Genomic DNA, 7294 nt, shown 5'->3' with positions numbered 1-7294 from the left:
CAGCTCACAGCAAGGCCAGATCCTTAACCCACTGAACGAGGACAGGGATCAAACCCTCAACCTCATGGTTCCTAGTCGGATTCGTTAACCACTGAGCTACGATGGGAACTCCGGTATTTGTCTTTCTCTTTCTGACTTACTTAGTGATAATGATAATCTCGTTTCATCCATGTACTGCAAATGGCATTATTTCATTCCTTTTCATGGCTCAGTAGTATTGCATTGTATGTGTATACTATATCATCTTAATCCATTTATCTGTTGATGGACACTTAGGTTGTTTCCATGTCTTGGCTATTGTGAATAGTGCTGCAGTGAACATAGGGGTACATATATCTTTTTAATCCACCCTTTTTTTTTTTTTTTGTCTTTTCTAGGGCCTACACCACAGCCACAGCAACACCAGATCAGAGCCACGTCTGTGACCAACACCACAGCTCAGGGCAACACCAGATCCTTAACCCACTGAACAAAGGCCAGGGATTGAACCCGCAACCTCATGGTTCCTAGTTGGATTCGTTAACCACTGAGCCACGACGGGAACGCCTCTTTTTAAATTATAGTTTTGTCCAGATATATGGATTGCTGGATCATATGGTAGTTTTATATTGCCTTTTCTGAGGAACCCCCATACTGTTTTCCATAGTGGTTGTACCAGTTTACATTCCTCCAGCCGTGCAGGAGGGTTCCCTTTTCTCCACACCCTCTCCAGCATTTATTATTTGTAGGCTTATGAATGATGGCCACTCTGACCAGTAAGAGGTGGTATCTCACTGTAGTTTTGATTTGCATTTCTCTAATAATTAGTGATGTTGAACATCTTTTATGTGCCTACTGGCCAGCTGTATGTCTTCCTTGGAGAAATGACTATTTAGGTCTTCTGCACACTTTTCGATTAGGTTGTTCGTTCTTTTGTCATTGAGTTGTATGAGTTTTGTTTTGTCTTTTTATATTTTGGAGGTGAAGCCCTCATTGGTTGCATCATTCGCAACTATTTTCTTCCATTCCGTAGGTTGTCTTTTCATTTTGTTTATGGTTTCCTTTGATGTGCAAAAGCTTGTAAGTTTGATTAGTTTCCATTTGTTTATTTTTTTCTATTGCCTTGGGAGACTGACCTAATAAGACATTTGTATGGTTTGTCTTTTCTGCCCCGTTTTTGCATGAGTGATAGCATATCCCATACATTCTTCTGCTCCTCACTTTTTTTCACTTAATGTACATCTTGGAAATAACAACAATAATGTAATAACAGTAATATAACATGAGGGAAACCCACATGTCTCATAATGAGTCTCCACTATGTGTCAGGTGCTGTTCTAAGCACTTCAGATGTTATAATTCACACCGTGCTTGTCAGAATCCTGTGTGGTAGGTACTTGGTATGAATCTCCATTGTTAAGAGGTTAAGTAATTTTCCGAGATTTCACAGCTGATACTTGGCAGAGGCAAGATTCAATCCCGGGCCATCTGACTTTAGATTAGTTGTCCTTTGTCCCTGCCCCATTGCTGCTCACGCTTGTGTCATGTCACTGTGGACGCTTGCTCTTCCCGAGGGCCGAGGTGGGAGAGATACTGGTTATTGAACTCTTGCCATGGCCAGGTTCAGGCTGGGATGCAGCAAAGAATAAGAAAGACTAGGTCTCTGCTCTCTTAGAACTGGCATCCCAGGGCCTACAAGTGTCTGTCAGCCAAAGCAGGAGGAGGGAAACCCACGTGTTGCCTACACTCACACGCCCGTGTCCAGTGTGCTGCTCACACGCACCCTGTTCCTTTTATCCACTGGTCCTTTACTCACTCAGCCTCTGAGCTGGAAGGCCTTGGGGCCCAGTGCTCTAGGTAGGAACGTGGAGGTCTAGACAGAGGAGACACTTGTGAGGGATCACAGTGTGGCCCTCGTGAACCTCATCCCCTGCCCCCCCGGGATCCATTTCAGCAGGGCTGGTGGGGGCGTCTCTAATCCAGGGCCCAACCATTGTTTGAAGTTGGGAACAATTGAAGGGCAAGGGAGCTATAGATAGATCCACAGCTGCTATCACCTGTTCCAGCCCGGGCACTGGCCCAAGCATTGTCTGCATGGGGGTACTCTACCAAGGCCCACTGGGGGTGGGAGGCTGGTTCAGCCTCACCCAGCTCTAGAGAGACTGAATCAGAGGCCCAGACAGAGAAATACAGAATCTCAGAGGGTGGAAACCGACAGGGTAACTCAGAAAGACCCAGACCCTTGAGAGATACTAGAGGCTCCCACCAAATGCCAGGAACACTGAGGCTGGGTGGGGCTGGGAGGGCTGAACTTGTATATTTCTCTCTGGGGCAACCACTTCCCGGACTCTTCCTGAGGCAGTCAGAGGTACTTTGGGGAGTGCTCTCGGAGACCCCTGGGGGCTTCGAAATGGAGAGGTTGTGGAGTTCCTGTTGTGGCTCAGTGATAATGAACCCAACTAGTATCCATAAGGACACAGGTTTGATCCCTTGCCCGGGTCAGTGGGTTGAGGATCCAGCATTGCCATAAGCTGTGGTGTAGGTTGCAGATGCGGCTTGGATCCCACATTGCTGTGATATAGGCTGGCAGCTGCAGCTCTGATTAGACCCCTAGCCCGGGAACTTCCATATGCTGCAAGTGGGCCCTAAAAAGACCAAAAAAAAAAAAAAAAGAGAGAGAGAGAGAGGTCGTGCTGCTGGATCTAGTCATTGCTTTAATTATTTTGTGACCTTGGGCGGGGACCTGCTTCTTCCTCTGTGCCTTGGTTTCCCCAGCTGCTCAATGAGAGATGGTTTGCATGACCACTAAAAGGCCTTTTCATCCTCTGATGCCTGTCAGGACATTTTCCTCGTGTTTCTAACCTCTCTCCCTCTTCCTGCCGGCCAAGGCCACAGTCCCCTCCTCTGTTTGTCCTTTGTGAGGATGGGGGACAGCTGGTCCCCCGTCCCCTCCCCCCCCCAGTAACCTTTTAGCCATAAATCCATGGTGAGGCGTCTCTCCACCGGATAAACAGCCCTGATACCTTTTGGCTGCCCTTGTCCTATTTTCTGCTTGAAGTATCAGAGCCGGGGCCCACTCGGGCCCTCTGCAGCTGCCCAGGGCCCCAGGAGGGCCCCCACCACCCCCAGGGTGCCAGGGTGGAGGGCCCCTCCTTGGGCCTCACCACCTCGCATTTGGACCCTTATGGCAGCCGCCTCCCAAGTAAGTCTTCCTGCCACCGGTCTCGCCCCTGCAGTCCATCCTCCACACCAGCTGCCGTGGGGATCTGGTGAACACATAAATCTGACCACACTGTCAAATGCCCTTGCTCAGAGCTCTTTGATGAAAACAATAAAATAAAAAATGCCTTTGATGGCTCCCCAACTCCTGCAGGCTAAAGCCCCGAACCCTAATCTGGCCTTTGAAGCCCTTCACAGTCCAGTCCGCACTGCTCTGTCCAGCCTTACCTCAGCCTGTGTGGCTGCTCTGGACCGGGAGTTTGGGTTCTTGCTCTCATCACCTCTTCTCTCTCTTTGGTGCCTCTCCCCACCCAGGCCCCTCCTCTCTCCCTGGCTGACCACAGCCTCTTCACTGGTCTCCCTGTGGCATCTTTTGCCCCTTCTAGTCCATTCTCAATATGGCAGCCAGAGTGATCTTTTTTCTTTTTTGTTTTTAGGGCCTGTGGCATATGGGGGTTCCCAGGCTAGGGGTCAACTCAGAGCTACAGCTGCAGGCCTACACCACAGCCATGCAGGATCCAAGCCTCGTCTGCAACCTACACCACAGCTCATGGTAACACTGGATCTTTAACCCACTGAGCGAGGCCAAGGATCAAACCCACATCCTCATGGATACCAGTTGGATTTGTGACCGCTGAGCCACAATGGGAACTCCCAGAGTGATCATTATAAACTCCAGACCATCCTCCTGCCCTGACAGCTTCCCATGGCACGTGCAGGATAGTCCTGCAAGACTCCTAGTGATCCACCCCAGCCTCCCCACCCAACCTCACCTTGTAAAACTCTCCCACCCTTGTGGCACGAGCATTGTGACAGGGCCTCAGACACACCAAGCTGTGTTCTGCCTAATGGCTTTTGTATCTACTCTTCCTCCTGACAGGAATATTCTTCCCCTGGCTCTTTGCGAGACCGGCTCCCTCTTAGCCTTCAGGTCTTGCCTTAAATGTCACCTCCTCAGAGAGGCCCTTCCTGACGAACCTCCCCAGCATTACTCTGTGTGGCGCCTTCATAGCAGGTGCCACAATCTTTTGTCCTTCAAACTCCTCCATTCTGACACCTTCCTTGAGCATCATTCCTTTCCTGGACACGGAATAGAAGCTGTCAGATGCCTATTGAGTTGAATTCGTGTGTTCCTTCTTGCTGTGGTAGTGTTTTAGCAGAGTCCTGCAATGTCTTTATCCAAAGAAGGACTTTGAGGCACAAGGATGCTTTGGTGGCAGGTATATTTGGGGCTGAGGCTGTTCCCCACATTGCACCCTCTCCGCCTTCTTGCCTTCTCCAGCACTCAGCTCTCCCACTGGCATTTTGGGCCAGAAGAGGAGAGACCAGAGGTACTATGCCCCTTTCAGGCTTTCCCCCATCAACTCATTACTCATGGACATCTCCCCCCAAATAGCCCCAGCTCAGCAGCTGCCTCCAGGCCTGGCTGCTACTAATCTGTGGGCTCTAGGACTCTTGGAAGCAAGTACTGATCTGAGACCTTTGGTGCAGAGGACTTGGGGACACCTAGACTTCCTGCTGCCCATCTTGGGCATCCACTACATCCTAAGACTTCCAGTCTCTATCTTTGGCCACTTTCCTCTCTTCTTGGGTCCTGCTTCTCCCCTCGAACCCTGTTCCTAGCCAGGCCCAAGTTTCCCTGGCTCTCCTTTCCCTCAGGCGTGTTAGTGGGGATGGGCAGACAGCGTATCAGTTTTTGAGGGCAGTGATAGGCCTGACCAGAGCCACCTGGGTCTGGAGGCCTGGGGACACTGAAACTAGAAAGCCTGAGGCCTCCCTGACAACCCTTCCCAGTGCTGTCAGTACCTTAAGTCTCTTAAAGATTGTGGTTCTTTGAGTGATTTCCAGACAGAGTCCCTGCCACCCAGAAGGGTGGACACACTGCAGGCCATCTGCCCTCGTGCTGCTCCTGCCCCAAGTTGCTGTCTTTTTTTCTGGTTTTCTTGTGCTGGGGTGGAGAGCTCACCTTGGGAATGGGATCCTAGAGTCTCGGCCTGGGCCTTCCTTGAGCCCCATCAGGGTCTTGGTGTCCTCATCTAAGCTGAGGGCCTGGACAAGATGATTTAACTTCCAGCCCTGATGTTCCTGAGTCCTAATACCCTAGGAGTCTTTAATGCTTAAAAAAGAAAAAGAAAAAAAAAAAAAGAGGGAGAAATGTAAAAGATATGGGAAAGTACGGAGAATAACTAACAAGCCATTGTGCACATTTTGTCATATTAAAGTCTTTGGCCTTAGGATTCTAGCACTTCAGGGTTCTAATGACCCCAGGAGTCTAAACCGAGGCGCATATATGTCTTATTTCTATACTTATAACTTTGGGAAGAGAAAGCAGAAGAAAGACTTTGGGCTGTCTACACTGCTACTCACTGAGTGGGTTAGTTGAGATGAGAGGGTGATTGTTAAGAAACAAAGTTTCCAAAGAATCTAAAACCCTGGGATCCTAGAGTCCTAGAGTTGGAGCTGATTCTCAGAGGTCATCCAGTTCAAAGCCTCCAGCCCCGTGCAACCTCTCCTTGATTCTTCCTTGCTTTTGGCAGGCTTGCTTTCTTCCAAGGCAGACTCTTCTGTTGCTGATTGGCTGCAAGTATGAAAAAGTCCTTTTGTGTGTGTGTCTCCAAACTCTGCTTCCTTGTAAGTCCACCACTATTCTGCTTTGGGGGCCACGCAAGTCACATGGGCTCCCTCTGCTCCAGGGCAGCTCTTCACGTGTTTAAAGTTAAGTCCTTAAGTCCTTGCAGATTGTAGCATTTGTTGCAGCTCTCAAGTGCATGTTGGGTTTCCTTATTGCTTTGTCATGTTTGTCTGTGAGCTCATCTTAGCAGGAAAGCTGTGTCCTGTGTAGTAGAAGCCAACATACAGGGGCAGTTCTAGACCCATTTCTTTGGGTTGGTTTTTCAGCCCCAGGTTTCTATACTGAGCAGGTAATTCTAGAATTCAGATCCACATTATATTTGGTATAAGCCAGGCTTGATAGATTGAGGTTCTGACTTTCCGTATTAATTCTGTTGCTTGGGCCTTAGGCATAAAGCCTGCTTTCTGAGCATCTTTGAACAGGAGCAGTCTTCCTCACCCTTTGGGCTTTCTATAAATTATTCAAGCCCAGCTCCTTAGCCTTTGATCCTGTACAGAGGTTAAAACTCTGTGGCTCCGCAGGTTAAGAACCTGACTGGCGTCCATGAGGATGCGGGTTCAATCCCTGGCCTCGCTCAGTGGGTTAGGATCCAGCATTGCTGCAAGACATTGGTGGCATTGGTTGGCAGATGTGGCTCAGATCCGGCGTTGCCTTGGTTGTGGCATAGGCCTGCAGCTGCAGCTCCAGTTCAACCCCTAGCCTGCGGTTGTAGCCCTAAAAAGAAAAAAAAAAAAAACCTCTATAAACTGTCAATCACATTTGGTTCATTCTCTTCCTTCATAGATATATTTATTGACTTTCTACTATGTGCAGTTACTCTGCAAAGTGCTGGGGGCTAGATCAAGCTCTTGTCCTTTACTGGGGTGTGGGAGGAGGATGGGAAAGGGAGGCAGGAGGTGAGAAACAATTAAAGTTCTATGAAGAGAATTAAAACATAATGATGCTCTCACAAATATGATGTGGAGAGAAGGAAGAAAGGAATACATAAAGTAGGATGCCATTCACGTAGATTTCCAAATTAATTTGTGACATGAGAAGTCAGAAGAGTAGGTGAGGCAGTGATGACTGAAAGAAGGTGAGCGGGGCTGCTGGTCATTTTGGATTCTTGAACAGGTTGTGTTTACTTTGGGTAAGTTCATCAGGCGGTAGAGGAATAGTCACCGTAACCCTGATTATAGTGGCAAAAAGAGAAGAGTCTAAATGTTCATCCCAAAGGAGGCCTGTGTCATTTTGTAACATGGGGAAATATCTAGAGGATAAGTTACTTTAAGGGTCTGGGCATTTATTTTGACACACATCACCAAGGAAATATATAACCCCAGCCCAGCTCAGTATAAAGAGCGTTTCCTGCATTCCAGAAGCTTCTCTTGTGCCCCCTCCCGTCATTACTTTCCCTGGAAGGACCCCTCTTTTACTTTTATCATCATTCATTAGTCTTGCTTGTTTTGAACTGTATATGGCTGC

This window comes from Phacochoerus africanus, chromosome 3 (genome assembly GCF_016906955.1).
Source record: "Phacochoerus africanus isolate WHEZ1 chromosome 3, ROS_Pafr_v1, whole genome shotgun sequence".
Lineage (NCBI taxonomy): Eukaryota > Metazoa > Chordata > Mammalia > Artiodactyla > Suidae > Phacochoerus > Phacochoerus africanus.
Note: the sequence above shows the minus strand (reverse complement) of the source record.